This window comes from Mastigoproctus giganteus, chromosome 4, assembly GCF_048544385.1.
Source record: "Mastigoproctus giganteus isolate SK-2022 chromosome 4, ASM4854438v1, whole genome shotgun sequence".
NCBI lineage: Eukaryota > Metazoa > Arthropoda > Arachnida > Uropygi > Thelyphonidae > Mastigoproctus > Mastigoproctus giganteus.
The window spans coordinates 146,054,956-146,071,574 of NC_143578.1; the positions used below are offsets into that span (position 1 = coordinate 146,054,956).

Here is a 16,619-nt window from a genome sequence, read left to right on the forward strand (position 1 = left end):
GCAATGAACGTGTAGAGTTGTTCTCTTCAAGACACCTGGTCAGCTTGAAGAGGAAAAGACCCACCCCTCCAGCACATGACAAAATGAAGAAACAAATGGTCCTCAGTCCCCAGCGGCTTTCACTCCCCCTCTTATGGCAATGAGAGGATCAGAGTAGGGTGCTAAGAATCTCTGGGTACGACCAGGCTGCAATGCACGGAAACTGAACTTGGCCTGTTACAACGTAAGGTCGCTCATCGGTGAAGATAGGATATTAGAACTGGAAAAGGAATTAGAAAATGTGAATTGAAATATCATCGGCTAGGTTAAAACAAGAAAAAGAAATGAATCACTTATAAGTTTGTCAAGTGGAAATCTGCTGTACACCAATGGAAGGTGGAATTGGCTTTGTGGTTCATAAAGCTATAAAAAACAACATTTTGGAGTTCAAAACTACATTACCAATGGTTTCAAAAGACTAGTATCAGGATTTCTAAGAGGTACAAACTAAAGGTTATAATGATATATGCACCAACATTGAGCCATGATGATGAAGAAATGTACACTGAAATTGAGAGACTTCTAGATGAACAGAAAACTCACTACACCATTATTATGGGGGACTTCAATTCTAAGGTTGGAAAGAGACAAAACAGCGGAGAAATGGAAAATATAGGAAATATTGGAATTGGTGAAAGAGGTGAAAGACTTGTGAAATTTGCAGAATTTCGAGGATTGTTAGTAATGAACATTTTTTTTCAAGAAAAGGGTGAACAGAAAGTGGACATGGAAGAGCCCAAATGGATTAACAACTAATGAAATCAACTTAATCCTCAAAAGAGAATTAAGCTGATTTCATTAACAGAAGATATATTGTGAACGATGTTACCATCCTGAACAAGGTAAGTGTTGGAAGTGATCACAGAATGGTAAGATGCACACTTGATATAGATGTAAGACAAGAAAGGGGAAAAAACCTGACAGAAACTGGCAAGTTTCTGTCAGGTTTAATTATAATGCAATCATAATTTTGCTGCATAAAAAAAGAGATATGTCAGAAATTGGAAATTATAGACCAATTAGTTTGTTGTCTGCATCTACAAGTTGTTCACAAGGGTCATTACTAACAGATTAGAAAGAATACTTGAAGAGAATCAACCAAAAGAGCAAGCTGACTTTAGGACAGGATTCTCAGTTATGGATCACCTTCACATAACATTGCAGCTAATGGTGAAAGCAAATGAATATAAAACACCATTATTCCTGGTATTTGTGGGTTATGAAAGGGCATTTGACTCCATTTGGTCCTTGAGGTTGTCACAGACATTCTCTCATATATGCTAGACAAGCTGTACTTGCTACCTGGGAGTTCTAAAACACTGATGGAACTGATATTCGGGTGACATTCAAGTCAACTGGACCCAATGTCGGCAAAGTCCAGACGGTCTGTGACAGCCAAATCCTCTGCTTATACCTTCACGATGGCGTGACTATTATTAATCCTGGGTATAACCTCCATGCACAAGCACACGGTAGGTGACTACCCAGGTGTGAACCAACGTAAGCTGGGGTACAGCTGTGGCACCACATGGAGGAATGCTGCCCCTCTGCATTACCAGACAATACTAGGTGGTAGATGACTCTCATCAACTGGTGCAATACCATCACTTTGCTTATCGGAGGCTTGAAGTGGTGGAACCCATGCTTAGTCTCCAGAGCTAAGTTCCGGTCAACCCTTTCCCATCTCTTCCATCATGCAGTATGACTCATGACTTTTGAGGTTATAATGAACATCATGGTGAGTTCCAATCTTGCTTACATTTCAAGGGTACAGCTATAAAACGGTGTTCGCACGCCGGCCGCTAGTTAGTACACTGGACCAAACCTATTGGTAACGCTTTAGGAGGCTTCTGGATCAACTAGTGTATAATCCTGCTACCTCTACTCTGCCAGATAGTGACTGGAAGTAGTCTGAGTAGCGTGTATGCGGAGGACATCGTCAAGGCCATGTTACGTCAAGGATCTGGATATATTCTTACCATGTGTACGCCATATCCAAAAATTTCATTATTTCATACAGCATGTCCCACCCACTTTTTCTTACTATTGAATACAACATGAATTGTCAAACTAATAGAGTACGCTTATCTGCGAAAAGATTTAAACCTCCCAAACACTTCCTAGTTCATTTCACAAAAATATATGTGGTCTCAATTCTAATCTCAACGATGTCCATTTCCACTTGCAGTCTGCTAAACCCCATGCACTTTTTCTGACAGAATCTTAGTTATCGGTTGATTCAACCACTGCTCATCTTAGTTGCCCAAATCATTCGCTGGATGATTGCTTTCGCCTCAAAGGTGGTACTTATGCATATGTCTGTTCCGATATTCCTTGTCAGAGACTTGGTAATTTGGAATCTCCTCTTTTCGATCTTCTCTGGCTTAAAATATCTCTACCTCATTGTGTTAAATTCATCTGTATTCTCTACCATTCTCCCAACTCCACTAATCACTTGGAGCTTTGTCTTCCTCACTTTGCAACTTGACTTTCTCCAGTCCAACTTTCCTAACAGTGAGGTAATTTTCCTTGCTGATTTTAATGTTCACAACTCCAGATAACTTCTGTTTTCTAGTCACACTGACCCAGCTGGTCGAGATGCTGAGGCTTTTGCAATTACTAATGACCTTACACAGATTGTTCATTTACCTACAAGAATGCGACAATTCTAACCATGCAGCTAACACGCTTGATCTTTTTCTCACAAACAACCCTTCTAAGTACACTGTCGAAGTGAGTGGTCCTTTAGACACATCAGATCACAGCTTGGTGATTTTCTCTTCTCCAATGGATCCTCTATCTCATGACTATTCCCAACTTCGTATTGTTTGGCATTACAAGAATGCAAAATGGGATTACCTGCGAGATTTATTTTCTTCTTTTACTTGGTTGGATTACTGTTTCAAAACTTTTGATGTCAACGTTTTCTCAGATCGTATCAGTGAAATTATTCTTGTAGGAATGGAATCCTTTATTCCACACTCCACTTTAAAATCTCGTCCTTTATCTAAACCTTGGTTTTCCAATAAATGTGCTAAGGCTGTCCAAGAGAAGAATGCTGCATATCGTAATTGGCTTGTTTCCAAATCTTCAGTTTCATTTTCTGCCTACACCAAAGGTTGCAACAATTGTAAAGCAGTTATTAATCAGTCCAAACTAGATTTTGAACAGGCTAAGAGTAGAAAACTTGCTTCTTGCCCCAATGGTAGCCGAGCATTCTGGTCTCTTGCCAAAGCTATTGGCTGCAACAGTTGGTTCTGTTGTCACTTCAACCAAGGATAAAGCTGACCTGCTAGCATCCCATTTTCCTTCCAACTGCTGTGTTAATGATCTTGTTAAACACATCCCACCATTCCCAACACACTCCATTCAATGGCTCCTGTGGTTTTCCGTCAAAAGGATGTCAGAAGGATTTTGACAAATCTTGATGCTAAGAAAGCTCCAGGTCCTGATGGTTTTGAGAACAAGTGGATTTCTCCACTAGTTCTCAAAACCTGTTTTTTCACTTTCTTATTCCAAAGGCGTTTTTCCTTCTGCTTGGAAAGTTGTTCATATCTGGCCAGTTCCTAAAACGGGTGACAAATCCCTCCCATCCAATTATCGTCCCATTGCAATTATTTCTACTCTTTCTAAAGTAAGGGAGAAATCAATTAACCGCCAAGTCTTTTAAACTACCTAGAAACCTTCCATCTGATCAATGATCACCAGTATGGATTCTGTCAGTGATATTCTGGCTTATATTACCCATTTATTGACAAATTCAATGAAAAAGTTTGGAGAAACGGAAGCAGAAACTCTTGACATCTCAAAGCACTTTCGATCGTGTTTGGCATAAAGGTCTCCCAAACAGCTTCCACCTTATGGTTTGCCAACTGTTTTTTGTAATTGGTTATCCAGTGTTCTCTATGATCGCTCACTGCGGGTGATGGTAGATAACTCTCTGTCTCCTAACTTTTCCACTAATGCTGGTGTCCCCCAAGGTTCAGTTCTTTCCCCCCCACTCTTTTCTTTTTGTTTATTAATGACCTTCTTCCACTGGAAATCCTATCCATAGTTTTGCCGATGATAGCACATTGCATTCCACTTTCCATTTTGAGAAACCTTGCCCTGCCCAATCAGCTTCAATCTCTTGAATGTCTGCTACCAATTCCTTAAATGCAAATCTACAGGTAGAGACAACTTAGTTGATTTCAATCCTTCTAAAACTCAGTCTTGTCTTATATCTCACAAAAAGGATTCATTCTTCTGCTCCTATGCTTATCTTTAGTGACACTCCAATTTCTAGCCAAAATGATATATATCTTTTTTTGGGATTACCCTGACTTCTAATCTCTCTTAGCACAAGCATGTTACAAATATTGCTTCCTCTGAATCTAAAAAACTTGGTTTCTTTTTGTTCTCGGTGTTACTTTTCTTCCAAACAGCTGTTGACTCTGTACAAATCGCCAAATCTGCCCTACCATGGAATATTGTTCCCATAGCTGGGACGGTGCCCCCAAAACCTCTCTGAGACTTCTAGATTCCATTCAGAAGAGGGCAGTTAGGTTAATTAATGACTCCTCTCTAACAGATTCTCTCCACTCACTGTCGTATAGACATACTGTTTCTGTTGCATGCCTTTTCTACAGCTACTTCCATAGACACTGTTCTTCTGAATTGGCTTCTATAATTCCCGCTCTCTCTTTCAAAGCAGTCCAAACATGTGCCGCCACCAGCCATTTACTGTCCAACTTCAAACTCACAGAACCAACTTTTCATCTTCCTCATTTATTCATACAACTGCTGTTTTCTGGAACAACCTTCCTTCATACGTATTTCCTGAAAATTACAGTCTACAGAAGTTCAAGTCTAATATCAACAAATATCTTCTTTTGTCTTCAACCTGGCACGGTACTAAGTATTATAGGTTCTAATACCTCTAATGTTTGGGGTTTTCATAACAAAAAAAAAAAAAAATGTGTAGCCATATCCAAACATTTCATTACTTCATACAGCATGTTTCTCCCCCCTCACCTTTTCTTACTATTGAATACACCATGACAGGTCAAACTAATAGAGTAAGCGTATCTGCGAAAAGATCTAAACCTCCCTAACACTTCCTAATTGATTTCACAAATATACGTGGTCTCAATTCTAATCTCAACGATGTACATTTCCACTTGCAGTCTGCCAAACCTCATGTACTTTTTCTGACAAAATTTCAGTTATCGGTTGATTTAACTACTGCTCATCTCAGTTGACCAAATTATTCACTGTATAATTGCTTTCGCCTCATAGGTGGTACTTGTGCAAATGTCCATTCCCATATTCCATGTCAGAGACTTGGTAATTTGTAATCTCATCCTTCTGATCTTCTCTGGCTTAAAATCTCTCTACCTCATTGTGTAAAATTCATCTGTTGTCTCTATAGTTCCCCAACTCCACTAATCACTTGGAGCACTTTGACTTCCTCTCTTTACAACTTGACTTTCTCCAGTCCAACTTTCCTAACAGTGAGGTAATTTTCCTTGCTGATTTTAATGTTCACAACTCCAGCTGGCTTCCGTTTTCTAGTCACACCTACACAGTTGGTCGAGATTCTGAGGCTTTTGTAATTACTAATGACCTTGCACAGATTGTTCATTTACCTACAAAAATACGGGACAATTCCAACCACACAGCCAACACGCTTGATCTTTTTCTCACAAACAACCCTTCTAAGTACACAGTCGAAGTTAGTAGTCCTTTAGGCACCTCAGATCACAACTTGGTGCTTGTCTCTTCTCCAATGGAGCCTTTATCTCATGGCTATTCCCAACCCTGTGTTGTTTGGCATTATAAGAATGCAAAATGGGACGACCTGCAATATTTCTTTTCTTCTTTTCCTTGGTCGGATTACTGTTTCAAAACTTCTGATGTCAACGTTTGCTCAGATGTTGTCAGTGAAATTATTCTTGTTGGAATGGAATTCTGTATTCTACACACTACTTTAAAACCTCATCCTTTGTCTAAACCTTGGTTTTCCAATAAATGTGATAAGGCTGTTCAAGAGAAGAACGCTGCATATCGTAATTGGCTTGTTTCCAATTCTTCAGTTGCATTTTCTGCCTACACCAAAGCTTGCAACAATTGTGAAGCAGTTATTAATCAGTCCAAACTAGATTTTGAACAGGCTAAGAGTAGAAAACTTGCTTCATTCCCTAATGGTAGCCGAGCATTCTGGTCTCTTGCCAAAGCCGCAACTTTTGCCACCTCTGCTCTCACCTCTGTCAAAACTAGATGGTCTTGTCACTTTAGCCAAGGATAAAGCTGACCTGCTAGCAACCCATTTTTCTTCCAACTCATGTATTAATAATCTTGGTAAAACAGCATTCACAACACACTCCATTCAATGCCTCCTGTGGTCTTCTGTCAAAAAGATGTCAGAAGGATTTTGACGATGAATCTTGATGTGTCACATAATATTGCAGCTAATGGTGAAAGCAAATGAATATAAAATACCATTATGCCTGGCACTTTTGGATTATGGAAGGGCATTTGACTCCTTTTGGTCCTTGAGATTGTAGTAGTAGTAGTGGCATGTGATGCAAGAAAGCAAGTGTATGAGCTTATGCAGCATCAGCCAAAAAAAAAAAAAAAAAATCACACCAATCCCTCCAAATGCCTGTCCAGTTCCTCCTTAAATTTATTCACCCTATCAACTTCCACAATGACAGATGGAAGTTTGCTCCAGCAATTAACCACCCACTGGCTAAAGGCAAATTTCCGCACATCTATTCTACATCTGTCCTTTCTTAATTTGAATTTATGCCCCCTTAGGCTCATAATCTGAACAAGTGGAAGGATCCCATCACAATTCAGCGTGCTCAACCCATTAAAGGCCTTATACACCTCAATCAGATCACCGTGCAGGTGCCTAGTCTCCAGCCACTGCAAATTGCAGAACTTTAGCCTCTCTTGGTAAGAGGATCCCTTCATTCCCCTCACCAATCTTGTTGCCCTTCTCTGTACACTCTCAAGAAAATCTACATCCTTCCTAAAATGATGCCTCCAGACATGGCCTGACCACTGCCTTATACAGAGGGTTAATCACCTCCTTTTCCCTGCTAGCAAATTTCCTATATCTCATTGACAAACCCCCCATGACCAGCCCTGGCAGCCTGTCTGCATTGCTCAGAAAACTTCATATCTGACTGCACAATTACTCCAAGGTCTTTTTCATTTTCTACCACCTTAAGTGTAGTACCACACAGTGGTACGTTTCTCTGGGGTTACTTCTACCCATATGCAGTACTTTGCATTTGTCACGATTAAACTTCAGTTGCTACTTCTTAGCCCATCTGCCCAAATTATCTAGATCCTGTTGCAGTAGCACACTACCATTACTGTCATTAACAACCCTGCCAACCTTTGTATCATCTGCAAACTTCGACATTAAGCCTGATATACCTTCATTAATATCATTGATAAATATACAAAACAACAGTGGACCCAACACCGAACCCTGTGGGACTCCACTAATAACATTAGTCCACAAAGAGCAGCACCCATTGATTACCACCCTATGTCTTCTCCCACTTAACCATCCTTTTATCCATTTTAGCAACTTACCCTTAATACCATTCTGCTCCAATTTGTACAATAGTCTTCCATGCGCAACAGTGTCAAAAGCTTTACTGAAATCCAAATATATGATATCAAAATTATTTTTTGCATCCAGTTCCTTTGTAACCACATCATAATAACCAATGAGATTTGTCAGACAAGACTTTCCCTTAAGAAACCCATGCTGTGTCTGAATTATTGCTGCAGTCTTGTCTAGATGATCCTGCAATGCATCTTTAACAAGTGACTCCATTATTTTACCCGGAACAGAAGTTAAACTAACTGGTCTGTAATTACCCATGTTACTCTTCGATCCCCCTTTGTGAATTGGGGATACATTTGCACATCTCCAGTCTGGGGGAACCTCCCCTGTTTCCAAGGATGCTCTCATAATTATGGATAAAGGTTTGCTTAGTTGCTTTGCTGCCTCCTTTAATATAACTGGATAGATCCCATCCACCCCAGGTGCTTTTCTTATGTTTAACTTCAATAATTTCTCCTCCACTTTGCTCTCAGTTATTACAAAATCATTAAGTATCCTGCTACAATTTGATAACCTTCTGCCATTTTCAAACCTTAATAATTCCTCATGTGTGAATGTAGATGCAAAATACTCATTCAGTTTGTTTGCTATCTGAGCAGGATCATCAACAGTCGAACCATCAATGTCAAGTGGACCAATCAAATTCATCCCTTTTCTTTTAGAGTTTATATAAGAAAATAAATCCTTGCTGTTTTTCTTAGCATCTTTTGCCAAGGATTTCTCGTAATCTGCCTTCGCCTGCCTAACCTCCTTTGTCACCTGATTACAGACTAGCTTATATCTGCCATAGGCTTCTGAGTCGCTTGATAATTTATATGCATCCCATGCATTTTTTTTCTCTGTTACGAGTCTCATTAGTTCATTAGATAACCATTTAGGCCTAAACCTTGAACGATATTTCTTAATAGTATGAAACTTTTAATAGCATCCACGATTAATTCCTTGGATGCTTGCCACTTAGAATTTACTGTTGGTAACATCATCAGTTGATCCCACTATACAGAATTTAAAAACTTTCTGAGACCACAAAGACACAAGAGAATGCCGTACAAGCTGTACTTGCTATCTGAAAGTATAAAACGCTAATGGAACTGATATTCGAATGACATTCAAGTCAAGTGCACCCAATTTCGGTGATGTCCGGACGGTCTGTGACAGCCAAATCCTCTGCTTGCACCTTCATGATGGTTGGACTGTTAGTAATCCTGGGTGTAGGCTACATGCACAAGCACCCTGTTGATGACCACAAAGGTGTGAATCAACGTAAGCAGGGGTCGAGGTGTGGCGCCCACACCACATGGAGGAATGCTGCCCCTCTGCGTTACCAGGCAATACTAGGTGGTAGATGAATCTCATCAACCGATGAAATACCACCGGTTGATGAGAGCTAAGAAAGCTCTAAATCCTGATGGTATTTATCCACTTGTTCTCCAAACCTGTGCTCCTGAACTTACTCCGTTCTTTGCCACCTTTTTTCACTTTCTTATTCCAAAGGTGTTTTTCCTTCAGCTTGGAAATTTACTCATGCCAGTTCCTAAAAACTGGTGCCAAATTCCTCCAATCCAATTATGGTCCCATTGCAATTACTTCTACTCTTTCTAAAGTAATGGAGAAATCAATTAACTGTCAACTCTTAAACTACCTAGAAACCTTTCGTCTGATCAATGATCACCAGTATGGATTCTGTCAGTGTCGATCCACTGGTGATATTCTGTCTTATGTTACCCATTTATGGACAAATTCAATGGAAAAGTTTGGTGAAACACAAGCAGTTGCTCTTGACATCTCAAAGCCTTTCGATTGTGTTTGGCATAAAAGTCTTCTAAATAAGCTTCCATCTTGTTTACCAACTGTTTTTTGTAATTGGTTATCTAGTTTTCTCTCTGTCTGCTCATTGAGGGTAATGGTAGATGGCCCTCTGTCTTCTAACTTCTCCACTAATGCTGGTGTCCTCCAAGGTTCAGTTCTTTCCCCCACTCTTTTCCTCTTGTATATTAATGACCTTCTTCCATTTACTGGAAATCCTATCCATAGTTTTGCCGATGATAGCACATTGCATTCCACCTTCCATTTTGAGAAACCTTGCCCTGCTCAATCAGCTTCAACTTCTCGAATATATGCTACCAATTCCTTAAATGCTGATCTCCAGGTAATACTCCAGTGGGGCAAATACAATTTAGTTGATTTCAATCCTTCTAAAACTCAATCTTGTCTTATATCTCACAAAAAGGATTCTTCTGCTCCCATGCTTATCTTTGGTGACTCTCCAATTTCTATGCAAGTTGATATATCTCTTTTGGGGATTACCCTGACTTCTAGTCTCTCTTGGCACAAGCACATTACAAATATTGCTTCCTCTGCATCTAAAAAATTTGGTTTTCTCTTTCACTCTCGGCATTACTTTTCTTCCAAACAGCTGTTGACTCTGTACAAATTGCAAATCTGCCCTACCATGCAATATTGTTCCCACATCTGGGACAGTGCCCCCAAAACCTCTCTGAGACTTCTAGATTCCATTCAGAAGAAGGCAGTTATGTTAATTAACGACTCCTCTCTAACAGAGTATCTCCACTCGCTGTCTTATAGATGTACTGTTTCTGCTGAATGCCTTTTCTACAGCTACTTCCATAGGCACTGTTCTTCTGATTTGGCTTCTATAATTCCCGCTCTCTCTTTCAAAGCAGTCCAAATATGTGCCGCCACCAGCCAACATCCATTTACTGTCCAACTTCAAACTCACAGAACCAACTTTTCATCTTCCTCGTTTATTCATTCAACTGCCATTTTCTGGAACAACGTTCCTTCATACGTATTTCCTGAAAATTACAGTCTACAGAAGTTCAAGTCTAATGTTAACAAATATCTTATTTCGTCTTCTTGACTTCCAATCCAAGCACAGTACTAAGTTTGTAGTTTGTTTGGTTTTTAGGAGCATTAGCAACTAAGACCATTTTGCTCCGGGATATGCGGTGGTCATTCCTTGACCTTTCCGCATCCTCCGTATTTGGTGGTGACGGGCTCGAACCCCGGTCTAATCAAGAAGCGTGTGCTACACACTGCTGCTCCTTTTCGCCTGGCTACGGAGGCACCTCAGTACTAAGTACTATAGGTTCTAATAGCTCTCGTGTTTGGAGTTTTCATTAAAAATAAAAAAATAAATAAAATAAAAAATACAGTATAAGGCAATGTTTCGGGCATTGGAAAGACACAGACAATCCATACATTATGATTTTGAAGAAAATATATGAGAATGCTACCTCCTTTATGAGACTAGACAAAGAAAGTAGCAAATTTAAAATTGAGAAAGGTGTTCGACAATGAGACACAAAATCTCCGAAGATGTTTACTGTGCCCTTGAAGCTTTCAGAAGATTGGACTGGTCGCAGAAAGGAGTCAATGTGAATGGAGAGTACCTAAACCACTTATGATTTGCAGATGAAATTGTGATCATAAGCCATGATCCCAAAGAATTAGAGGAAAATCTTAATCAGTTATGCAGAGTTAGTAAGGATTTCAGGCTAAAGATGAATATGGCTAAAACAAAAGTAATGATGAATAAGTATGCTAGAAAGGGATATAATCATTGAAGTAGCAGTAATTGAAAAGATGGATTCATATTCTTATCTGGGCCAAGTCACATGTAACAATGATAAATGGCTGGAAGTCAAGAGAAGAATAAATTTTTGATGGATAGCATTCATGAAATATAGTCACATACTGAGGAGCAATCTCTCAATTTGTCTGAAATGTAAAATAATGAACCAATGTATACTCCCCACCATGATTTATCTAAGTGAAACTTTGGCACTCACCAAAAGAATGGAAGAGAAGCTGAAAACTGCATAGCGAAGAATGGAACAAATTATACTAGGAATCAGACTGTTAGATAAGAAGAGAAACACATGGATTAGGCAGCATACACAAATAAAGGACATTCTTATCAAAACTAAAGAACAGAAATAGTCTTGGGCAGGACACATAGCTCAAAGACATGACAGACGGACTAAGAAAATAATAGAATGGTACCCAAGAGGAGCTAAACGAATACAAAACCAGGAAGTTAACAATGGAGATGGACAGATTAAATTCACAAGTTCGTGGATAGTAAATGGATGGCCACTTCGCAAAACAGAAGGAACTGGAAAGTTGCTGGAGAGGCCTTCATCCTGCAGTGGATTGAAAATGGATGACGATGATGATGATGAAAGGAGCACATTTCAATTAACATTAAACACAAATAACTGAATTTATTTACCTCTGTAAACACTCATGACTATTTTGTCCTTTCATCTGTTTTTGCAGACAACATTTAAACTGCACTGTTTTAATTCTAACAGCAGACAAACTTGCCACTGTAATGAGCTGTTCTAGTATTGCACCACTCTCAGACAAGTTTTAGACAAGTTTTAGCTATATTACATTATTATTATTGTAGTGTTTTAGGAAATCAGCAACTTAGCCCATATTGCCGGTAAAATGTGTATGTTTTGTGGTCAATTTGCTGGGTGAAAAACCCAAGTTTCTTAGAGGAAACTTTGCAATCTTCACTTAAGACCAACTAAATTAGCGACATTGTGAAAACTGCCCATGATAATTCCTTGCATCATTAACAGGATTCAAACCTGTGCCCTTTCACCTGGTGTGAGGAGAATGGTGCTTACATGCACTGTGCTACCCACAAAGGCCTATATTACATTTTTGGAAACCCTCATTTCATATACTGTATTGTAACTCACATTAAACAACTTATTCACAACCAGTTAAGTATGGTTCTTATCACTAGTGACCACTTGCTATCTGATGGACCAGTTATTCCTAACAGACTTGATTTGGTATGGGTTTTTTTGGCACAGCTTCAGTTTAATGCTGATGTGCCAAGTCACATAAAAGATAATAGTGAGGAATTCAGTGACCTCAGCTCACAACATGGAGAACCACAGAGATATGTAAATGGGTATAAAAATGCAAATTTTAAATAAGACTAAAAAGTTTTAAGCATTTTAAATAACTAAAAATGGCTGACACAGTTATTGCAGGATAAAATCTGACCGAGTGTGTCAGGCTCAGTAGATTACTAAGAGTGGTAAAATATAAAACACCGTAATGACAATTGCTTTTGTTGAATAAACAAGGATGATTTGGTTGCTTTGACATTTGCTTTGGTTGCTGTGTCCCGAACATATATGCTCTGGAGAGCATATATGTTCGGAACACAGCAGTGGCAATCTGAATGGCCTGATGGTGGACTGTGTCGAGCTGTCGTAGTTTCTAGCCGATGCATACACCTGGGACTAATAATCTAATTAAAACAAAAGATACAAAAAAAAAAAACAGAAGTAACATGCAACGAGCTGCACCCCATTTTTTGGAGGACATAGCCTGTAACAAGTGCAGCCATTTTGAGCAATTTGTTTAAAGTTGATGGATGTGCTGTAAAAATATCCATCTTTTATCGAATATAAGGCCCAGGAATTTTGTTTCGGGTGCTACTTGGATCGCATTTTGTGTGAGCTTTAGTTCCAATTTAGGGTGAAGGTTGTGCCCCTGAGAGAAGCGGATGCAAACAGTCCTCTGGGAAGAAAACTTCAATCCATTTATCATTTCCCAAGAGTTAATATGGTCAATGGCATGCTGTAATTTCCTTTCAATAACCCTCATGTTGTATGACTGTGAAAAGATGTAAATGTCATTGACGAAGATGGCACTGTTTATGGTTGGAGGAAGTTATTCAGTAATAGAATTAACTTTGACAGCAAAAAGCATTACACTTAGCACTGATCCTTGAGGAACTCCCTCCTCTTGGAAAAATGGATGGCCAAGAGAGTGGATTCTACATGAAATTGGAATGACTGGCTTGAGAGGAAATTTTTAATAAAAATGACAATGTGTCTCCCTAAGACACGAGTTGTAAATATCTTTTAAAATTCCAAATCTCCAAGCTGTGTCATATGCTTTTTCCCACATCAAAGAAAACCAAAACCTGGTGCTCACTTTTCAGAAAAGCAACACAAACAGATGCAAATAGATGTCTATTTTTTTGGATTAACTGGCGAACGGTTAACCTGTTTCTTTGGAAGCCACAGTATGTCCTGGAAAGGAAGTCATTAACTTCTAAATACCACATAAGTTGAACATTGACCATTCGTTCCAGAATCTTGCACAAAGAGCTGGATCGACAATTATTTGGTTGGTTTTTTTTTTTTTTTTTGGATCCTTTCCTGGTTTAAGAAAGTCAAGTACGACTGCTATGTGCCAGGAATCCAGAAATTACTCTTCTAGTCAGATTCTGTTGTAGAGAGAGCAGACAACCCATAGATCCTCACGAAAGATGTTTAATCAACTCATAATAGATTTTGCCTAGTCCAACAGCACTAGCCTGGGATAGAGAAAGTACTGCTTTCAGTTCCCATTGTGTAAAATGTTGGTTATAGGTTACACAGCCATTTGAGGATGCCTTCAATTGCTGTTTTTCTGAATGGCCAGAAACTCTGGGTATAAGATGTTTTGGCAGGTAAGCAAAAAAGGCAAGCTGCAGCTATTATCAATCCACTGCAGGATGAAAGCCTCCTCAACAATTCATGTTGAGGAAAAAATGGACCATAATCTGCCACGCTGGTCCAATGCGGGCTGGCATATCGACCATATTTAGCAGTCAGGGGCTTGAATCCAAGTCTACTCAAAGAGTGTGTGTGCTACTGCACTCCTGCTCTTGACCACTCAGCTATGGAGGCTAATATTTCGGCAGACACTTTAGCAAACGCCTCTCCAAGAGTGTTTGCAATTTGCACATCCATTATGCTCTAGGATTGATGAGGGGTGTGATGTGTATTTTCCCTTCATTTGTTGGACTTTGTTCCAGAAAATTTTTGCTGTTGCAACCCAGCTGAGGGAAGAGAGGTCACTGTTGATAAAAAGCCTTGAATTAAGGTTGAATTTGAAAGTGTCTGCAATTCTGCCCAGACACCATAGAAGAGAGTATATGATGAGAGCCTTGTCGATCAATTCAGCTCTGGGGAGATTGTGCAAGGTACAAAGGGTAGAATTTTTCTCAGCCTGATGCATGCCTGTTAACAGGAGAGACTGCTCTATAGGGATGGGATACACTTAAGTAGAAAGGATGCAAGAATATTTGCTGATGCTATCGAGGCAGTGTTTGGTGGGTTGGAAAACTGCTATTTTGGGGGGAGGGTATACATGGACTAATAGATTAACAGAAGCCGCTGACAGAGATGAAAGTGATTCTTGCACTGCTTCTATTGCATGAGCAGCAGCCTGGAAAACAAGCTGTAGGGGATTTCAGAGACTGCTGGGAGTCATTGTGGTACAAGTAAACACAAGTGCTGTGTTAGGGTAGCTAAGAATAGGAACAGGTGCATGCATACTTGTGTGTAAACCAATGCTAGGAGTTTGGTAAATAAATTTGATGAATTTGAAGTATTGGTCAAAACATCAAAGGCAGATATTGTTTGGATATCAGAGACATGGTGTCACACAGATATAAGGAATGCAGAAATGTAATTTGGGGAGTACAATGTGTACAGGAAGGACAGATAGGATAGGAAGGCAGCAGGTGTTATACTATTAGTTAAGAAACACATAAAATCTAAGGAAGTACAACCAGTCGACATGGCTGGACGGCGCAGTGTCGAGTCAGTTTGGTGTGACATAAGCATTGGGAGATCAAAATTGAGAGTAGGAGTGTGTTATAAGCCTGATGACTCTGATGAGTATAATAAACAACTAAAAAAGGAAAATAGAATGGGCCAGTAAACCAGAGAGTCTTTAATGGAGGATTTTAATTTCCCAGATATTGACTGGAATTTGTGGATTGGTCACTTACACACTAGCAAGACTTTTGTAGATTTATTGGATGATTGTTTTCTACATCAGCATGTTCGGGAGGCATCTACAGGGAGTAATACTCTTGATCTGATTATCAGTAGTGATTCTTCATGCATTCAGAATCTGCAGATAAAGGAACCACTAGGTGTCACTGACCACAGTGTGCTAAAGTGGGATTTATTCAAAGAGGTAACTACCATCAGGAGTAAAGGGAAGGGTTTTTGATTTTGTGAAGGCGACTATGGAGGTCTGAGACAGTATTTAAATTCTATACGGTGGGACCAATTGATGATACTACCAACACAAAATTCAAAATGGAAGGCATTCAAATAATTAATCTTGGAAGCTACTAGGATTTTCATACCAACTAAGAAGTATTGTTCTAGGTTTAAGCCTAAATGGATGTCAGATGAACTAATGAGACATGTGGTAGAGAAGAAAAATGCATGGGATACATATAAATTAATGGGTGAAATGGAAGCCTATGATAGATATAAGCTGGTCTGTAACCAAGTCACAAAGGTGTTTAGGCAGGCAAAGGCAGATTACGAGAAATCTTTAGCAATGGATGCAAAGAAAAACAGCAAAGAGTTCTTTACTTATGTAAACTCTTGAAGGAAGGGGATGAATCAGATTGGTCCACTGGATATCGATGGTTCAACTGTTGATGATCCTGCTCAGGTAGCTAACAAACTAAATTAGTATTTTGTATCTACATTCACACATGATTTATTCAGGGAGGGGAATGCCGGAGGTGAATTAAACTCTGGCAATGAGCCAGATGATTTTGTAATAACTGAGAGCAAAGTGGAGGAGAAATTGTTGAAGATAAACATAAGGAAGGCACCTGGGGCAGATGGGATCTATCCAGTTATATTAAAGGAGGTAGCAAAGGAAGTAAGCAAACCCTTAGCCATAATTATGAGAGCTTCCTTGGACTCAGGGGAGGTACCCATGGACTAGAGATGTGAAAATGTGACCCCAATTTACAAAGGAGGATCAAAGGGCGACACAAGTAATTACAGACCTGTTAGTTTAATTTCTGTTCTAGGGAAATTAATGGAGGCACTGGTTAAAGAAGCACTGCAGGATCACCTAGACAAGACTTCAG

General features: G+C 39.4%; 1 protein-coding gene across 1 annotated transcript in view; it reads right to left on the bottom strand.

The window, feature by feature from the left end:
- Positions 1-16,619, bottom strand: part of LOC150087117 (protein O-linked-mannose beta-1,2-N-acetylglucosaminyltransferase 1-like) — a 275,054-nt gene that overhangs the window by 193,479 nt on the left and 64,956 nt on the right. The gene's annotated exons all lie outside the window — the stretch shown is intronic.